Raw genomic sequence first — 21221 nt, forward strand, 5'->3', positions numbered from 1 at the left:
AGCTATGTTGTCTATTTATTAATATTGTGCATTTTGTGATTAAGAAAATAACAAAATAAGCTTTTAAAGTTGTTTTTTTATTTGTGTAAATACTGAAACGGGCCAACTAGCTACATTCAGTGTTTTCAGCTCCTCAAATGCAACTATTTGACTCTTTTCTCTGTTTTAAATCTAAATGCAATGTATTTATTCTAATGGCCAGAAAAAAAAAACGAAAAAAAAAAAACAGGAGCACTTTTCCCTATTATCTGATAATTAATAGAGCAAACAGTTCATCAATTAAAAATAAGAGTAACTGACAGGTTAATCAATAATGAAAAAAGAAATTGATTATTTTATGCATTATTATGTATATGTTCCATTTGGTGTGAAGTATTGATACAGACTAAATATGATTAGTATTGATTCAGACCACATAGCAGCTGTATATAATGTACATACTGTACATACTGCCTGACCTCCCCTAGCAGAGTTAGTGCAGCAGATCTTCCTCTTCTTTAACCCCCCCCCCCCAATTCTCAACCCTCGTCTCCTTCCTCTCACCTCCATCCACCGCCTCCCTTCCCTCCCTCTCTGAAGCATGCTGGGAAATGTGCCAGTGCATAAGGGCATGCAGCTGCAGCAGCAGCAGCAGCAGCAGTGGCGGTGGCGGCGGCGGCGGCGGCGGGCAGCAGTGGCTCTGCTTTCTAATGTGGACTGAGGCGAAGCTGCTGTGAACTCGGCCCATAAAGGTCAATGCACTGCCCTTGGTCCTGACACAGTGATGCATGTGGTGGCGGAATAAAAAAAACAAACTAAAAACTGGTTTCAAAATAAAAATCCATAAATGCAGCCTAGTTTTCGGACAATCGTGTGGAGCGAGGAGTATCAGAGAAGGCCCGAGCTTCCATTAACTCTCATCACAACGACACTACATAATGTCCTAACGATCCGTCTCTGCCGGAGTAATCTGGTGTTTGGTGGGCTGAAGCATCGCCACAGAGCTCTGCTCAACAGATCACGCATTAACAGAAACACACGAGGAAAAAACTAACGGTGTTTGATGAGCTCTACTTTCTCAACGCTCGACACAGATTTAAGGCCAAATGAAACCCACAACAATACAAACAGCTATACGATTTCTGAGAAACATGCAAGTAAAAGTTCTCAGCGAGAAAGGAACGATATCAAATCAAAATTGTTGATATGAAAACAAATGAAGACAGAAAATCCTCACATTTGATAAACTGTAAATCTTGAGAAATGACTTCCGCAAACAATCAGTTTCTCTTTTTAAAACATAAAAAAAACCCAGTAAAATGATTCTCAACACAAAATCAAAGATTGCTAAAGTGACTTTCTCAAATGTCTTCTTTCGTCCTTCTGACCAACAATCCAAAACCAAATCATGTTCAGATTTCTATAATGTCTTAAAATCTCAACAACTAGTTGATTATCATAATAATTGCGGATTTTTTTTTCCTGCCGATAAACCAACTAATTGTTGACGACTCTCCCAAAAGCCACAGTTACACACATGAACCCACCTCTCTGCACCAACACAGTATGTTTAATGTCTATAAACCCTTTTTTAAAATGATTTAACAAACAGGCTTAAGTTCTGAAATACTCACTGTCGTACAAATACAAGCAGCTGCACATATCTGTTGGAGTATTTGCTTGATGAATTTCTCCAAAATTGAACCACTCAAAGCGCTTTTAACACTTCACGCCATTCATTCACCCGTTAGTCCAATCAGGACCAACGAACTCATTCACACAGAAGGACACGTGGACCAGCGGGGCCGGGGATCAAACCGCCGACTCCCCCCCCCCCCCCCCCCCCCCCGATTGAAGGACGACCCGCTCTTCCGCTGAGCCACAGTCGGACGATTAATCGACTAATAAAACTACATGTTCTGTACGGAATACAACGAGGAAATACAACGTTTTGTTTATTGCACTATGCGGATATACTGTTCTGCAGGAATCTCATAAAAATCTAATTTGATTTTTTTAATGACTGCAGCATGACATGAAACACTTTCAAGCTAATTTATTATAACCCAAGTATGCCACGAACACAACAGTGGATATTTAGTCGTTGCGTCGCGGTGAAGCTTGTTCTCTTCCCTTCATGAAACCTGCAGCATTTGAACTCCAGCAACCTGCCACAGGTGTGAGCTTTCAGTCCGTCTCTCTGGTACAGTGAATTCATTCACAGCTGCTCTTTTTTTTTTTCTTTTCCAGGAGCTCTGGTCCGACTGGCCTACTTTTACACAGTCTCTCTCTCTCTCTCTCTCTCTCTCTCTCTGCACAACATGCAGCCACACACCAGGAGGCCATTATCTAACATCACAGGGACGTGCTTCCAGTATTTAAGGTGGTGTGAGGTGTAACCCCCCCAGAGCACCTGCGCTAAAAGGTTTCACTTTTTTTTTTTTTTTTTTTACTACCCACAAAAGTATCAGGGTCATTATGTAATCCCGGCTGCAAATGATGTTTCGTTGCAGTTTGATCCGGTCACACCACAACGCCCCTGTTGTTATGTAACAACAGCGTTCATTCACATCACTTCTGGATTCAGAATTTTACTATTAAGCGGTACGACAGTATTAGGTAAATTGCAATATTAAACGTGATGCAGATTATTTGCCTTTCGTACGCGCTGCACCTCACAGAAATCACTCTAAACACAGACTAACACCAAAACTAGAGACAGATTTTAAAATAAACAAAGTCAATGCAGCAGAGGGAGAGATATCCAGACTTTCAATCCGTGAATCCCAAATTTACATATCCCATGATGCAACGGTTGATAAACGCTTCCTGTCTGGTAAATGCTCATGTTTTCCCAAACTTGATACTCTAAATTCGCAGTGTTTTTCCAGCATATAGACGTATGAATTTCTTCCCACCTACAGCTGCCAACTAAACTCTGACGGGTGTCTTCATGGAAAACACTGTTTTCTAACAAACGTTGCACTTGGTGGATTTCTGACATTTGTAACTGACAAAGAGGAAGATAAGAGACGTCTGTTGTTGTCTCAAAAGCTGCATTCTCTCTAATGTCCATCAGGGGGCGACTCCTCTGGTTGTATAGAAGTCTAGTCTAAAATGACTCTACTTCTCTCTTGATTTATTCCCTCAGTAAACATTGTAAACATGAGTTTATGGTCTCAATCTCTAGTTTCAAGTCTTCTTCAATACAGCATGATGTTCATTTAGTAAACTATGGTCCATTTAGAGTCAAACAGACCATAAAGCAGGGGATGCTTTAGGGCGGGGGCTTACTGTGATTGACAGGTCACAGTAAGTCCAAATATGGTTTATCACACCAGCTAGCGCCTTCTTGTTCTGGGACACCCGAAAATAAAGTTGTGTTTTTTTATATTTAAAAAACACTTTCCCCATCAAATACAACAGACAGCTGAGAACATTAAACAAATAGGCCTAATAAAAGCAAATCATTTTAATTAGAAAGAAAAGCATTAAAATTACATAACACAAAGAAAAGAAAGGATGTCTTATAAAAGTGTGTGAGAGGGTTTCACTCAATTATACTTTAACATTTTGAAATGCTTGAGATCTATATGATTGATATTCAGTATATTTGTGGTCATATTGTCTCATGTGATATTACTTCAGTGTACTTTAGGAACAAATATCCAGGAGACCATTTAATATCCAGGGATTTACTTTATAGAAGACCACCTACTGTCCAGGCATCAAGTTGAATTTATCGACCCACACACAGTACACATGCACGCGTGTGTGTGTGTGTGTGTGTGTGTGTGTGTGTGTGTGTGTGTGTGTGTGTGTGTGTGTGTGTGTGTGTGTGTGTGTGTGTGTGATCAGCACAGAAAACACCCTGGTTTGTAAAGAAGGCTTTCTAAAGCTGACATCATCTGGGGTAATTTTCTCAGAGCCAAAACATATATTACAATTAACAGTTTTAAAAAGAGTATTACTCCTCATGGCAATATTTATATGTTTTTGTACATTACTTTATTCTTTTAACACTCGATCTAAAGAATGAAGGTCCACGTTCAAGACTATATAATTGATAAGATTAACTTATTGATATGCTGTAGAAGATAGTTTAACTAGATGAGTTGTTGAAGTCCACTTCCCAGAGTGACGCTTCTTTAACCTAATAAACAATATTTGGGTGAGAACACCATCCTGCAGAGAGCTCACAAACGAGCGATGTTTCTCATTTCCACCAATGAAAGAGCCAGTAATATTATTATTATTAATATTATTATTGATTAGTGATTTATTTCTCTTATAAAAGAGACGTTGTCTGGGGAAAAAAAAAAAAGGAAAATCTCCAATTTGGGTACTGATTGCTGGTTCCTTATCTGACGCTCAAAAAACCCAAAAAATGTTATCGGAGAAGAAGCCCCCGTAACAATAGGTGTGCCTTTACATGCGCGCTAAAGAGCTAACGTGCTAACGTGCTAACATGCTAACGTGCTAACGATGCGGGAGTCTTGGTCAGGCCAGGGTGACGGCCAGTTCCTCCCAAAAAAAAAAAAAGTGAATTGTGCCTTAAACCTGAAGCACTCCTGTCTGTCCTCGGTCGTGCAGTGACAACAGCACAAAGTTCATCTGCTGAATTTTACTTTATCGCAAACACAAATGTGCAAAGACAGCAAATAATAACAATGTCTCGCACAAAGTCACTGCGATCAGCAAAGGTCTCATCGATATACTGAACGTGCGATATGTAAAGGTTATTGATCGCGTCACCCGCTCTCAGTTTATTGCACCATATGCTCTCATCATAACTGTGAAGCAGAGAGTGAATGACAGATTGTGAGTGACGACGCGAGACATCACACGGATGTATTTGCTGCTAGTCGGCCTGAGAAACCACTTTGAATATTTCTTTCAAAAAAAAAAAAAAGAAAAAAAAGATTCTAAACTGTGTAATTAGTCAATCTGATCCGGGCGATAATTATTCCCCTCCCGTGGAAACGGTGGTGTAATTTGTTTCTTGGTGACAGCTTCAGGAGGCGTGAATTAAACATAATGTTTGGCCATTATGCGTGTGCAGTAGTGGGGTGTTGTCCCATCTGTTGAAGGAGGTTAATATGACGGGGGGGGGGGGCTGCACCTCCCTCACAGCAATGGGAAGGTGTCATTGGCGAGGAGCATTTTTCAGCCTCTCATCGCACCAGTCGCACACAACTTCCAGGGCCCCGAGAGCGATGAGTAACCGGCTCGGTAAATACGTTGGGTTTGAACAGAGGAACACTGGTGACACTGGCAAAAGGCTGCGAAACGCTGGTTAAACTCAACTTCCTTTCCTATAAACTCTTCACAATAAAACTCCCCCGATAGTTTGTTATTTAAAAGCTTTTCATTCTAAAGCAGCAAAATCGAAAAAAAATGTTGCGTTTCTAGGACTCCAAAGAGACCAGAACTCTAAAGTGAGCCGGCTCACCTCGGCATGCGGTCTGGCCGATCGGATCCCGACTCGACGGTTAACGCGTTCCTGGCTTTGAGAGGACGAGTTCAACCACAGCTAATGTCTTTGCATAAAGCATGTGATCGACTCTAAATAGCTCCCAGTTCAGCCATGCAGGCTCTGAATTGTGCTCCATATAAACGGTTCCAGCTGACCTGGGAACAGCCAGCGTCGAGCCCAACCGGGTCACCGTTCACGACTTTTAATTAAAGAAAAATAATAACTCACGGTGCACACGTCACAGTGTGGGGGGGGGGGGTGTAGTTCCAGGAAGAGGAGTCACTACAGTACAAACACCATCATGTTTGTTCCTGAAGGTTGAATGTATGCCGAGAATACCGATTGTACCCACGCCCCCGGTGATGACGCGAAGACCTGAGACTTGAAAATCCCTCTACATCCGGGGGGGATGCATGTGTGTGTGTGTGTGTGTGTGTGTGTGTGTGTGTGTGTGTGTGTGTGTGTGTGTGGTTCAGTCAAGGCCATTTGTCTACGTACGCAGCCCATTTCCAGCTCCTTCTCTGGAGGTGCACAGGAAAGCCTGACCGCTACCTATCGGATTAATCACCGCTGACTCATAAAACAACCGTGATGGACGGTGAAGGAGCCGCAGACGACCCCGCCTCCTCCAGCACACCGGGGGCCCCGGAACCATCAGAGAAGTCAAACCATCGCACAACAAAAAAAGGGACGGCAACTTGAACCGAGGCATCACCCCCTGAAAAACACACCCGAGTGCGAGGGAACACTCCGCTGAGGTTTCACAGAACAACCCTCTTACATCATCCAGCTGTGTGATGTGCAATGCTTTTTGTCATCGACTTGGTGCCGATACTTCAGTCAGTGGTTCCCCTGCGCTTTCCCAGAATGCCTTTCAACAGCCCCCTCCCAAGAGAGTGGGCGTGAACGTGTTGATTTTACTCAAAAAAAAAAAAAAAAGGTGGGCCGTACGTAGAAACACAAACAGCCCTGAAAGTGCGATCACTGAGCTTTGGGGTATCTGTATTCGCAGCGGTGCCCCTCACTCAAACGTCCTGTGGCTGCAGTGCATTCTGGTCTCTCTCTCTCTCTCTCTCGTCTCTCTCTCTCTCTCTCGGTAGAAGCTTCTGCTCCGTGACTTTGAGGAACCGGTCACAGAGAGGCTCACATTTATAGTCGAGGATTTGTTCGATCAATCAGAAGAAATCAATCTACAACAATCCAGACAAATGTCATTAGTGGTTAATTGGTTTCAGCCTCTCATATGCGAGGATGTACAGCTTTTATATCACTCGTCGAAAATTATTAAGTTTTTGACAGACTAACAAAGCGATTTAAAATATTTTTTTCTGATTTTTCGGACATCTTATAGACTAAAACAACTTATATGTTCATCAAAAACACAATTACAAGATGAACCAATTATGAAAATAGTCATTACTTGCATCTGCACTCTTGTTACATCTTAAAATCTTTTGAGTTTTGGACAGCTAGTCGGACATAACGAGCAATCTCGAGACATCACCCTGGGCTCTCTCCGCAATTTCCACAAATTTTAAGTGGTTTTTTTCCATCTGTATTTGAAATTTAATTAGTCACTTTGCAGCGAGTAAAGCAACACATCAGAATTTCATTATGTGGCTGAAAGGGCCGATTCCACCTGTGTCAATGATGGGAGGATGTGAAGCACTTCTCTAGTGTAGCCTCACTTTAGCAAAACCGGTGTGGCAGCAGGTGTAGGTGTGCAGCAGCAGCTCCAAAAAACCCCGGGTACAAAAAAAAATAAATCATCCTCAAACACACACACACACACACACACACACACACACACACACACACACACACACACACGGGCCTGCAACCATATGCACGGTGATATCATCCACAGACACGCACCTACACACACACACACACACACACACACACACACACACCCACACTCATGCATGCACAAACACACACACACACACACACACAGTAAGTTAGGTAAGGCTAACCTGAGCACATGTGAGCCCTGCCAGGCAGCAGTGCAGAGGAGGAGAGCACGTTAGTTTGCAGTGTGTCTCTGCATTAACATGATGCATTAGCATTCATGAGGCAATTATGCTCACACTGGAGCCAGTCATGGCACCCATGTGTGTGTGTGTGTGTGTGTGTGTGTGTGTGTGTGTGTGTGTGTGTGTGTGTGTGTGTGTGTGTGTCGTGCGCGCATGTGTGTGAGCTGTCTTTTACTTCATGACTTCTTTGTGGCAACACACACACACACACACACACACACACACACACACACACACACACACAGATGCATTGTTTGAAGCTGCATGTATGGACGCTGCTGCTGCATTCAGGGCTCCATAGTGAGGCCACAAAATGGGAGGGTTTTGTTGCATTATGCCGAGGCGTTACTGTACTGCACGTTATGTATATAGCAAGCAAGATGAGACAACAGCGTCATGATGAAACCTGTTCGGCCGTCCTTAAACGCACTGCTGCAGCGCACAACAGCGACCAAAAAAATTAAGAATACAAATCCCTGTTTTGTGTTTTACGCAGGGGCTCCACAGAGAGGATGCTGATCCTATAGATGCGGCACCCGTCACCATGCCTCCCCCCCCCCCCCCTTTTTTTTTTTTTGGTAAAGAAAACCGAGAAGAAATAATAGTGCCTCGTATGACTTTGAGACTAAATGTTTCCCCCCCCCCCCCCCCTTTAATAAATCAATGGAGGCTCAACAATAAAGCGCAAACGTTGCAGTGCCACACATGCGCTCTAGCAGTTGAAATTGTGGCATCAATGACGCCTTTAAGTTAACATCACCCGTCAGGTATAACAACAACAAAAAGAGCATTGAGGATGTGATGATGTTAATACGATACTCTCAGCCCCCCCCCCCCCTCCTAATTTCTCCTCCTAAACAAATGTGACATCTTTTGAAGTTACGCACGGTTTAAAGGTGTGATATCACTCCGATTCACAACAAGCGGTGCTCAGAGAGGTTGTTTTTTTTTTGGGGGGGGGGGGGGTTATTGTATTTTTATTTTTATTTTTTTTTACCTGCTTTCCTCTTCGCCGTCTTCGCTATCGTGATTCCTGGACTGTGAAGGAGAACGTGTCACCTACATGTTTCATTGTAAATCCCAGGTCTGGAAAAAAGGGAATTGATTAGCCGCAGTGAAAAGCCTCGCGCGTCGTTCCCCTCCAGTACAATAAAAAAAAAACAAAAAAAAAAAACACAACACAAAGAAAAGCGTATAAAACCGTTTAGAGGACGCGTTTACAAAAAAACAAAAATATTTCCACTACAGTCACGTTATTTCAGTTTGTATCGCTGCGGTGCAGAGTGTGTGACGCTCCAAACGCTCCCACGTACGAGGCTGATGTTGCTCCCTCCGCCCCTCCGACACACACTGCTCCTCACACGGTGTCCGCCGTGCTCCGTGGCCGAGGCATCGATTGGGCAAATACGGCACTGGCCAACTGCTTTGCATTCCTCAAGTACTGAGGAGGAAATGATCGACCAATCGCGGAGCGGGGGAGAGTTTGCAATCGGGTCCCGTTCTGATTGGCTGGACTCGCGTTCGAAAACCCGAAGTGGTGACCTTCCCGGTACCACGGGCGCACCTGTTACTGGTTGACAGTTAATTGTAAATATTAATGCGCAGACCCGTTAGTGCGGCTAAATATTAATGCGCAGACCCGTTAGTGCTGTCACCGCTAAATATTAATGGGCAGAACCAAAGAGCAGTCACAATCAGCTTTATTGGCCATGTGTGTGTACGCATACAAGGAATTTTGACTCCGGTTTACACTTTGCTCTCAATGTACACAAGTTTACAATAAACAAAATAAAACAAGGACAACAAGAAAGATAGAACAGATACGTAAGTAATAAACATTTAAGACTATGTACTCTATAAATATAAATATATATCCAAACGTAAGTATAAACATTTAAGACTATGTACTCTATAAATATAAATATATATCCAAAAGTAAAAATATATATATATATGAACATGAACCTATACAACAGCAATAACAATGGAATTGGGGTGATAGTGCAGTATGACTGATTAATTGTTCATCAGAGTGACGCCAGTGGAAAGAAGTAACTAACTAAGGATATATGTTGCTTATACTTCACATATTTTTTTTTAAATATTTGACTGAACCCAAATATTAAACCCTTTTGGCTTTCATTACACTTGCTACCCAGGCCAACATTTGCTATGTATAGTTAGCTATTATGCTATTTGTGTTTATGTTTGCTAGTAGATGTATTATTATTTATCAGAAATTGCCATAGTATACCTTCAATAAAAGCTTGTCCATCCTTAGAAACTAGGGATTCTGGATTCAACAGTGGAGCAAATACGAATTTGTTAACATCCAACAGGCCAATCGTTTGTACTAACATTACATTTTATGATTACCAAACTTACAAAAGGAATATTTACAATTTTTAAGCGAAAAAACGCATGCAGTGAGGCACAACAATACTTCATATGATCGATATATAAATGTAGGATTTAATGCCATTTAAAACATTTAGCAGCATGTGTCTTTCCATAGATATGACCAGATTTCATGGGAACTACTTTCTCTGTTCTATGGATTAATGAGGAAACTGTTTTCTAGAAAGACAAAGTTCTAAATGTAGCTTTTTTTAAATGCTTTGAGCAGCACAAACGTAGCTTATCTCAAAACACACCACCTGCATGACCAGATAGCAGAGGCAAATGAGAAAATCTGCTTTTTTTTTTTGGTGATATAATTTGGGTGAACTGAGCCCTTTGTAAAGAGAATAAAGTATAGCCATAACAGTATGGTTTATGCAATAACTTGTGATTTCCCAGGCCCACCACTCCCCATTGTAATGTGTAATCATCCTATTATGGTAATTGACTTTCCACCATTAATACACCAGACTAATAAGGTGTGTGAACTCTCTTCTGTGAATAAATAGGAGTTTAATATGAGTTTTGGTGGGGGTTGCCCCCCCCCCCTCTCTTCCTCCCTGTTCAATGGCCTGCTTGATGAATGGGAGGAAGAAGAGGGAGGGGGGAGGATGCAGAAGCGCCAAGTGATAACGCGGTGTCATCAGTTACCTTGACAACCGCAGCCTGCACATCTAACCTGTTAATTATGGTTTATTTAGTTTTTGCCAGGAAATTAGCAGAGGCTTGTTCCCTTGTTCCCTTGTTCCCTTGCTCTTGCCCCCCCCCCCCCCCCCCCCCCCGGCCTCTGTGGCTCAGGCCTTTTGCCTCCATCACTCTCTGCTGACTCCCCGATCAACAAGAGAGAGAGAAAATATATAATATGCAAATCTCTACGGTGCTTATGCCTCCTCGAGCCCCCGGCTCAGACTCCTCGGCAATAAAATCGGTTCTGATGCAAAAGCGACAGGCAGCACCATCTTAACCCTGCAACGGAAAGAATAAGTAAAAAATGAAGCAGCTGCAGCGCGAGAGTTACAAACGCTGCATGTTGCGTTCACAGTTTAGCAGCAGCAGCACGGCTGTTTTATTTATTTAATATGTGCACACAAGCGTGTCACTGGAAAATAATAACAGATCAAATAAGTGACCTCAGCAGGAAGTGAAGTGTTTCCTGTTGACGCCTGTCAGCATTTCAGCCACGTGGGAGTAAATAATATGTGCTTTATGTCCTACAAAGCGTGGAGGTTGGAGTGTTGATTGTAATAAAAACAACCGTCAATATGGATTATATTAATCATACCTTCTAAAGATTTAACATGCGGTATCTTCACATATTTCAATACTTTGATTCTGCTTCTTTTGATGCTTCAGTCAGTGGTGACCCTGCCGTTGCCCCCTGTAATAATATGACAAAGGTTCCTCTCCGGCTAACGTGGAATTGGATTCACTTTGTATTTATTCATATTTATGCAAATTTAAGTTTTTATATCAAGACATAATGTGTCCTTGAGTTTCCCTTATGATTAAATAAGTCCAATAAGGGACGAAGAAAGGATTTTAAAATACTGTGGCCTTATACAACGGAGTGTTTTTTGGCGATGAGAATAATTATTACCAAATAGTAAAAATATCCCTTTGAGTATATTACAAATATCCATGAAAGAAATTGAAAGAAAGTCGATGTTGAAGTATACAATACTCTGTTGATGTGTTCATTTTGTTATTATCTAAATGTGGCACTCATTTCCTTTCAATCAGGATAATTTGAAACTATAAGCTGTCAGTCGTGAATTAGTATCCATGGAAACTATTTCCACGCATTATTTAATCACTAAAAAGTAAAAAGTAAAAAAAAAAAAAACTCCACATCCTCCGAAATGTTAAGGACGTGACCTGAGTGCCTGTTAACACGCCCCAAAAACAGTCATCATGGTGGACACGTTTTGTCCTGTGATCTCTGTTTGAGGGTTTTTTCCCCCACTCTGAATACTTCCTAATCATAAGATTTCAATATAGAATACTATGAAGCTTCTGAAATTTGCACTCTTGAACACATGTCAGTATGTGTGCATGTAAAATGACACATTTTCACCCTGATGATGAGCTCAAGTGTTTAAAAGATTAACTCTGACCTGCGTTACGCTCTGCAGGTCTGCCGCCGTCTAACCTCTGCAGATGGATTCTTCAAATTATCGTCCATTTTCATTCAGATGAATATTTTAGTCCAAGTTTGTATGGTTTCAGTGGAACGAGCGGCGCTGACCTGAATTCAGCAGAAACGCTGCGGAGGAATCGCAGATGGAGAAGCTACATGTTGGTCTCTGCAGAAATAGCCAGAGGAGTTGGCACACATCTACCCAACTGTTAGCCAGCTGTTCCCTCACCAAAGACAACTCTGGTAATCCTTTAATATATCTCTCTCAACATCATGCACATGTCACCGTTCGCAGCGAGAGCACATGACAGGTTATAGTAGGAACATCAACATTCATTTCACTGTGAAGTCAGAAGGTCCCTGCATGTGTTATTGCAGTGATTTAGCTTCTTCTATGGGGCATTTTCATAACAAGAGCTTTAAAAATCAATCAATACATCAATATACCTTCACTAAACTTGCAATCAATGCACAGCAGGAGATCAATTCTGTGCAGCACACTAAATTAAAAATGAGGGGGTTTCAGAGTGTGTGTGTGTGTGTGTGGGTGTGTGTGTGTTCAGCCCTCACTACGAAGTGGTCATGAGGAGATTTGATTTCAAAAAGTCACGTAAAGATAAAGCACAGACAGATTTGGTTCCAGTTGTCACAATAAGTAATAAATGATAATGATGATTGAAACAAAACCAAACCACAGTGAGACTGGAAACCTTGAACCTAAAAGCAATTGGAGATCTTTATGGACAGCTGATGTCAAAACATTGAGTGTTTGTGTCAGTTTACTACCAGAAGGAATACAACAACGCCAATACCAGAAATACCAATATCATTTGTGCAAAGGTGCTAAGATTACAAAAAACACAGATGTTTTTGATCCTTAAGAGCATTATTCATTTGAGGCACCTGTTTGTCATAATTACTGAGAAATCCAGAAATACATTTTAATTTATTGAAGTTATCAGACTGAAAATACATTCCAGGATGTGGTCATATGTCAAATACATTATTTAAATACAGTATTTTTGAGATTTTAGTCAAATGTAATGAGATAAAGATAAAATGTAGACATTACAAAATGAGATTCAAGATGACACAATTGAATCCAACATTTATTTCAATTGGAGACCGGAGTTCACATCCAATAAAAATTCATCAGTTAATGTTGGAGCTCAGTAACAAAACAAACAAATGTTGGCATTGTGCGTTAAAAAAAACGTTCAATATCAATGGCCTGTTGTTAATTGTTGGATGGATTACTGAACGTGGCTACCGGCCACAGCCTCAGGGGCCCAAAGTGTCAAGGGGACCTCCCAAAATATCACTCAAAGAGACACATACCAACCGGGAGGACACTCAAAATGACCACAAAAAGAAACCAAAGAAAATAACTACACAGAGATCACAAAGAGATTCACAACGACAAAGAGCCACAAAGTATCCACAAAAAGACACACAGTAAGTACAAAGAGAGACAAAAGAACCGCAAAGAAACACATGTACAAAGAGAAACAAAGTAAGTACAAAGAGAGACAAAAGAACCGCAAAGAAACACAGTAAGTACAAAGAGAGACAAAGTAAATACAAAGAGAGACAAAGTAAGTACAAAAAGAAACAAAGTAAGTACAAAGAGCAACAAAGTAAGTACAAAGAGAAACAAAGCAAGTACAAAGAGCAACAAAGTAAGTACAAAGAGAAACAAAGCAAGTACAAAGAGCAACAAAGTAAGTACAAAGAGAAACAAAGCAAGTACAAAGAGAAACAAGTACAAAGAGCAACAAAGTAAGTACAAAGAGAAACAAAGTAAGTACAAAGAGAGACAAAGTAAGTACAAAGAGAAACAAAGTAAGTACGAAGAGAAACAAAGTAAGTACAAAGAGAAACAAAGTAAGTACAAAGAGAGACAAAGTAAGTACAAAGAGAGACAAAAGAATCGCAAAGAAACACAGTAAGTACAAAGAGAGACAAAGTAAATACAAAGAGAGACAAAGTAAGTACAAAGAGAAACAAAGCAAGTACAAAGAGCAACATAGTAAGTACAAAGAGAAACAAAGCAAGTACAAAGACAAACAAGTACAAAGAGAGACAAAGTAAGTACAAAGAGAAACAAAGTAAGTACAAAGAGAGACAAAGTAAGTACAAAGAGAAACATAGTAAGTACGAAGAGAAACAAAGTAAGTACGAAGAGAAACAAAGTAAGTACAAAGAGAAACAAAGCAAGTACAAAGAGAAACAAAGTAAGTACAAAGAGAAACAAAGTAAGTACAAAGAGAAACAAAGTAAGTACAAAGAGAAACAAAGCAAGTACAAAGAGAAACAAAGTAAGTACAAAGAGAAACAAAGTAAGTACAAAGAGAAACAAAGTAAGTACAAAGAGAAACAAGTACAAAGAGAGACAAAGTAAGTACAAAGAGAAACAAAGTAAGTACAAAGAGAAACAAATCAGCCACAAAGTAAGTTGTAAGTAGTCTCAGTTAGCCTGACAGTTAGCCTGACAGCTAACTGAGTCTATGGAACAGGCCACTTGATTTATTTCATAATTTTAGTAAAATCTCCTGATTAAATAAAAGTTAAATATATGGAAAAATTAGCAGTTTAGATTTTGTTAAAAAATGATGGTCATCATAAGCATCAGGTCTTATTTTATTATTTTTTTTGTAAATTATGTTTATTCTCAAAAGCACAAAGTACACAGTCATACAATGCAGATGTCATTTTAACCCCCCCCCCCCCCCCTCTGCCCACGTTCCCCACTCAAGTACCTACCCCCAATTTCCCCCAACACAGATCAAATCAAATCGCTCTGCCTCAATTGTCAAAGAGCACATTACAGTATTAATAACTCAAGTATACACAAACAGGTCTTATTTTTTAATCACGTAATCAGTCACAAATCATTGAGTGCATGTGTTTGTTTGGTCACAGATAATATTATATAAAAGACAACAACAGAAATCATCATCAGTAGAGAATGGTGCTGGTAAAACATGTTTCTGTGGATGAAAATGCAACAACAGAAAACTGAAAAAAAAAGAAGCTGAACAGAGAGAATGTTTTTTTTTCAAGAGCAAAATTAGAGCATGTGGAGGAGGAAGATATGGCCGAGCAGATATGATTCAGAGGGGCAGCGTGATGTGAGGTGCTTCTTGAAGAAATGAACCTTTAATGATCCCCGTGTGGATTCAGTCCGCCTGTCAGCCGAGGATGAGGAGGGACTCACTTGTCTCTGATTAGACGAGGAAGGCGACAACACTGTGTTAGTGGACCCCCCCCCCCCCCCCCCCCCCAACTCTCTCTCTCTCCTCTGGACAGGAAATCAGTAAGACTCCCAGAGGATTGGCTGCTGTTGATGAGTGTGTGTGTGTGTGTGTGTGTGTGTGTGTGTGTGGGGGGGGGGGGGGGGGGGGGGGGGGCAGAGAGACAGAGAGACAGACAGACAGACAGACAGAGAGACAGACAGACAGACAGACAGAGAGAGAGACAGAGAGACAGAGAGAGAGACAGACAGAGACAGAGACAGACAGAGAGACAGACAGATAGAGAGAGAGACAGAGAGAGACAGAGAGAGAGAGAGAGAGAGAGAGAGAGAGAGAGAGAGAGACAGAGAGACAGAGCGAGAGAGACAGACAGACAGAGAGAGAGACAGACAGAGAGACAGACAGAGAGACAGAGAGAGAGACAGAGAGAGAGAGAGAGACAGAGAGAGAGGCAGCCGATGTCACCTTGACGTCTGTACGCTAAGTATGAAGCAGAAGTCAAGAGGCGATTAGCTTAGCTTAGCAGTCTTTAGACTGGGAGTAAAGGGAAACAGCTAGCCTGTCAACTTCTCTGCATTTAGAACATTTTATTAACTAATCATGATTTAAATGAGTCAGCATTTTTTGTCGATGCGTAAACAGGTTTCTGATTAAAAGCCTGAAATAAGGTCTGTGGTTTACACAAGCTTAAAAAGATGTAAGGTTTTGTTCTACGATATAAAACAATCAGTAATTACCCCTCTGGTGAATTGTATAGCTTTTTTTGTCATTAAAAAAAAAATGCTAAATGAGACGACTAGTCTGCCTTTGTAGTCTAACGTTTGCATTCAGGCTTCAAAAATCATAAAAGTGGTGTTCATTTATGAAGATTATCTTGTTGAACAAAACGTGAAAGTATCACAAACTTTAATTTTTGTTTATTTTCTTCAATCAGACAATAAAAAAAGTCGTTATCATCTTTTTAATCGAGGGAACCAGAGCGACGCTTACGTCCTGTTGGCCAACAAAAACACATCAGGGAGGCCTTTGACGTCAAAACTTTATTACCACTCTTAACTTTGACAAAGGCAGCGCAAGACCAGATCCACTCCTTCCTTTCTTACCTTTCACAATAAAAGACCTTAGACATACACACTGTGTAACTGTTAACCAGAGGGAACTCAAATCAGTCAGAGCATTTAGTCAAAAGAGTCAAAATATTCATGAGGACTTGTTGCTCCCTCTGCTGTCCCGCTCTGCTGTCCTGTGATTGAGTCACAGTGTAGTGCAGTTTAGTTTAGTTAAGCTGAAACTGCATTCAAACCTCCCAGAGAGGCTGCTGAGAGCTTTTCTGAAGCTGTGGGTTTTCTTCTTCTTTTCCTTTCTCGCAGTATAAGCAGCTGCACTGAGCCTCCGGCAGGGAAACTTTCTCAGGGCATTTTCCAACGTCTGCTTCTGCAGCAGCAGCAGCACCACCACCTCCAACGCTCGTCTCTATAGTAACATGTATGAACGGATGAGCGTCAAGCCGGAAAAATGTAGGTCAGGGAAAAAGATGGCGTCCTAAAGCACGCAATAAGGTATGCACGAGGAGAATATATGGGAAAATGAGGAGTTAAAGGGATTTCTTTAGATGTGTGTTTGATATTTGAGAAAAAAATAAATAAATGAAGAAGCAAATTTGAATCACGTCTGTTCTCCTGTGTTGATATAAAGAGTGTTTCTTTTATTAAAATATGTTCTATGTTGTGTTTTGTAAAGCGAAGGAGAAAGAAAATGAGGTCTTTGTTTCCTTGTTTTCTCCTCTTTCTCTTTCTCATTATGTTCAGCCTTTACATCACTTCCTCCGGGGCAGGATGGATGGGTGAGTGTGTGTGTGTGTGTGTGTGTGTGTGTGTGTGTGTGTGTGTGTGTGTGTGTGTGTGAGGGGATGTTTGATGCCCTGCTCTCAATGGTGGACCTGCCAGACCTCAGTAGAGTCAACAGACAGGGATGAGTCAAAGTGTCCTCTGGCCAGCAGTGAGTGCGTCACTCATACAGATGAGCAAACACACACACACACACACACACACACACACACACACACACACACACACACACACACACACACACACACACGCACACGCACGCACACACACACACACACATGTACAACCTATGTACGCAAAGATACCAATGCTGCCAAGTGAAAACTCTGTATCTCCAAAATGTCAAATGTAAGGAACCAAAATAAGTTCATCCTGTTAGTTTTAATAAATTACATCTCCCTCAAAAAAAAGCAAATTGGCCTAAAACTTATATTGAAGTGAAGACAAGTCACTTCTCACAAAAAGTTTTTTTTTTTAGCTTTAGCCACTTTTCTAACTGCTAATCGCTATTAAAGGATTGTGCATGTGGAGCAAAAGAGGAGGAACACATTGGCTTAAATGTGGCTTAAATAGTTTAAAAATGTGCTTTTTAACCGGCTACATGTCTCATAACGCCAACTCCAGTCATGCAGCTTAAATTGCTAATCGGACTGTAAACAAGGAGCCTTGTCTTTGCCCCCCCCCCCCCCACAGGGGGGACAATGTCTGATAGTTGTTCAGAGAAACCAGCAAATGTCAACGTCATAGTCAGAGGGATTCATCCTCTGGGGATCATGAACGTGCGTGTAAATCATGTCTATGGTAACCCATCAAGAAGCCTCAGGAAATGTGCTTTTAATGAGCAGCTCAGATTTAAAATCAAGTTATGCAGAACTTGTGAAATATTTAAAAAAGAGGAGCCTTTGAGCTGATTGAAGGGGCTTGCCATCAGTTTTACAAATTAAGGTCAGTTTACGCATCGTGAAAAAGTACGACTCCACCTCCCCGAGCTTTCTGACATATAACCCTGATGATGTAATGGTGACGTCACCAGGGTTATCTGCGCTCAGGCTCGGAGGAATTTATTTTTGCGCAAAAATGGAGAAGTTTGGAAGAGTCGCTTGGCAGGGATGGTTAAGTAAAAATATGTTGCATGATGGGAAATGTAGGATCCAGTGTTTTTGGCCTTAAAATCGTGAAGAACTCAGACTTCAAAGCTCTGAGTATCTCTTCATGATCTCAGTGTTGTTGCGACAGCAGTACACCTACTGTACACACACACACACACACACACACACACACACACACACACACACACACACACACACACACACACACACCCCACCCTCCCTCCCCCCCATACAAATAGAAAAAAATAAATACAAACCCCTGCAGGCGGTGACCCAGGGTAAGTCATGTTATGATGTAGCGTACATGCAGCCAGCCATCCAAGAAAAAGAAGGCTCTGCATGAGGCTCTGCAGCGAAACACGACCATATGGCGGCAACATTTCCGTATGTCACGCTTTAAAAACTGTGTGAGGAGTAAACAAGCGTCGCTCAGCCACATGAAAGCAGCCAGAGTGTAAATAAGTGAGGCGGTGGAGGCCCAGAGGTGAGGGGGGGGGGGGTTACATAGCACCGTGGTGCCCTTTAGCAACACAGTTCACTCCTGGTAGCTGTGAAGGAGCCGCTCAGCGGACAACACAGGAAGCCGCAATGTGTGACTGAGTGATGAAGATGAACATTTCCTTCAAGATGGTCCCTGATGTTTTAATTCTTGTATTATCATTTTTATTATTATATAATACTAGTAATACTAATTTATTAATATGTACTTGTATTGTTCATAAGCAGTGTGATATTTAATACATGGTTTAAAACACCATAATGTAACGGATATAACAATATTTAAATTAATATAACAATTATAAAGACATATTAGGTATTATTTATTTTGTGTTTTACTATCTTTTTATTCATGTTCTGTTTACACAGCTGTTTCCATTCATGGGTGTTGACATTGATAAACACTTACATATATATATATATATATATATATATATATATATATATATATATATATATTAGTGTGTTGTAAATCCATTGTTAAATATGAATATGCTGCCTATATTGTTATATTGGCGTGTTAAAGTTAAGTGTGAGTATGATTATTTATTTTGTGGAATCAGGAGTGTTCTTATATCTTAAGTATTTCATTATGTTTCTTGTGTCTTATGTTTAATTTAGTGTATTTTCCATGTTCCACTTGACTTATTAATAATAAATAACTAAAAGGTGAAAAAAGTATGTGTCAAACTTTTAATGTGATTTTGAAACTCTACATATAGTGCTTTAAATAAAACCATAGAATAAATCTAACATAGAAACGAGTGCATGAACTATCGACAGTAAAAGCATTCAGTGTGCAAAATGTGCTCTTAATGAGAGCATTAATAATTCATGACATACTTTTTCAGTACTTTTACTGTATATGTAAATATTGTAGCAGGTGCAAGTAGAGCTCATTTGAACTACTTTATGTAGTGTTTCCATGTGTAAATATTTTATGACGTATGTTTAAATCTGTAAAATAACTACATCCATCAAACAAATGTAACAAACTAGAGAGTAAAATATTTAAAAAAAAATACAACTTAGATTGTATAAAAGTATAAAATTGCACACACACAAAAAAATCCTCTAAATTGTATAATATTTAAATAAATGTAGATTAAATGTATAAAGTGCTGACAGGTCATGGGTGCCGAGATAAGGCCAATGAGGTCCTGCTAATGTGTTTCTCTGAGAACAAGCGGCATACGTACCCACTAAAGCCTCATTAAAGCTTTATTGTTCCACGCGGCGGCTCATAATGCAGCCACGCTTACAGCATGAAGAGGTGCAGGGAAGCGCTCTCTTCCTGTTTAACGGTGAGGTGACAGGTGCAGCAGTAATGTGCTGCTGCTGCTGCTGCTGCTGCTGCAGCAGAGGGTTTCACAAGTGAAGCAGCAGCACAGTTAACGTTCACTTTTCAATGCAGGAGAGTCAACGATGCGAGGAGGCTGAGAGTTCTCCTCTGATGGAGGTCACAGTATGAGAAGTGTTGGTACGGGAATAATTGATTTGTCATAAATTAAGATTTGTCTCCCAAAAGACGCAGATTCCTTGAGGAAAATGGCTAAAATTCAAGTAATACATAAAAAAAGTAGTACATAATGATGGTAATGTATTGGACAGTAGTGAACATTTTTACTTTATTTTCACATTCTACTCGGTACTTTTTACTTTTGATACGTAAAGTACATTTAGCCGATAATACTCCAGTACTTACTTAAGTAGGATTTTCAAAAGCAATGAAGTATTCTTATAGTGAGGTATCACTATTTGTACTTGTTTATAGAGTTTTACAGGTATTATCATTAGGCGGCTAATGACTGTTAATCACTCAGGAATTATTTTAAAAAAGCTTCAAAATTCACAAGAGAGGCATTTTAATGGCGTATTTTATATCGTAGAACAAAATGTTAAAATCTGAAAAAAGCTTTTGTTGACAACGTAGACCGTATATAAGAAGTGGACTACCGGTTTGAAGCCTTGAGTTTGGCGTTTTGGTCGTCCCCATCTTGTTTTTTTGCAACCAGTGAACAGGAAGTGACCATATTTGGACTGAGGAGTGACGTAGAGACACGTATACGTCTCTGGTAGCGACCTGTCAATCACAGTAAGCCCCGCCCTAAAGCATACCCTGCTTTATGGTCTATTTGATTCTAAATGGAGCATAATGTACTAAATGAACATCATGCTGTGTTGAAGAAGACTTGAAACTAGAGATTGAGATCATAAACTCATGTTTACAATGTTTACTGAGGGAATAAATCAAGAGAGAAGTAGAGTCATTTTCTCATAGACTTCTATACAACCAGAGGAGTCGCCCCCTGATGGACATTAGAGAGAATGCAGCTTTAACACATGAAGCTTTGGCTTCAACTTTCAGAACCGGAGGTGACCGCCTGATTAACGGAGCTCATTTCATGCATCTAACCAAAAACACATTTAAAAAAAAAAAAAAAAAAAAACCTTTACTAAAAACGAGTGCTGGGCAAGTTAACGC

The 21221-nt window shown here is 40.5% G+C and overlaps 1 protein-coding gene across 1 annotated transcript in view; it reads right to left on the minus strand.

The window, feature by feature from the left end:
* Positions 1-8929, minus strand: part of LOC137872943 (protein shisa-7-like) — a 33218-nt gene extending 24289 nt beyond the window's left edge. Inside the window, 1 exon segment of the mRNA XM_068711478.1 lies at positions 8489-8929. The gene's annotated coding sequence lies outside the window, so the exon portion shown is untranslated.
* Positions 8930-21221: the final 12292 nt, after the last annotated feature.

This window comes from Cebidichthys violaceus, unplaced genomic scaffold (genome assembly GCF_023349555.1).
Source record: "Cebidichthys violaceus isolate CVI_PGR_0920_01 unplaced genomic scaffold, fCebVio1.0.p SCAF_16, whole genome shotgun sequence".
In the NCBI taxonomy this organism is placed as follows: Eukaryota; Metazoa; Chordata; class Actinopteri; order Perciformes; family Stichaeidae; genus Cebidichthys; species Cebidichthys violaceus.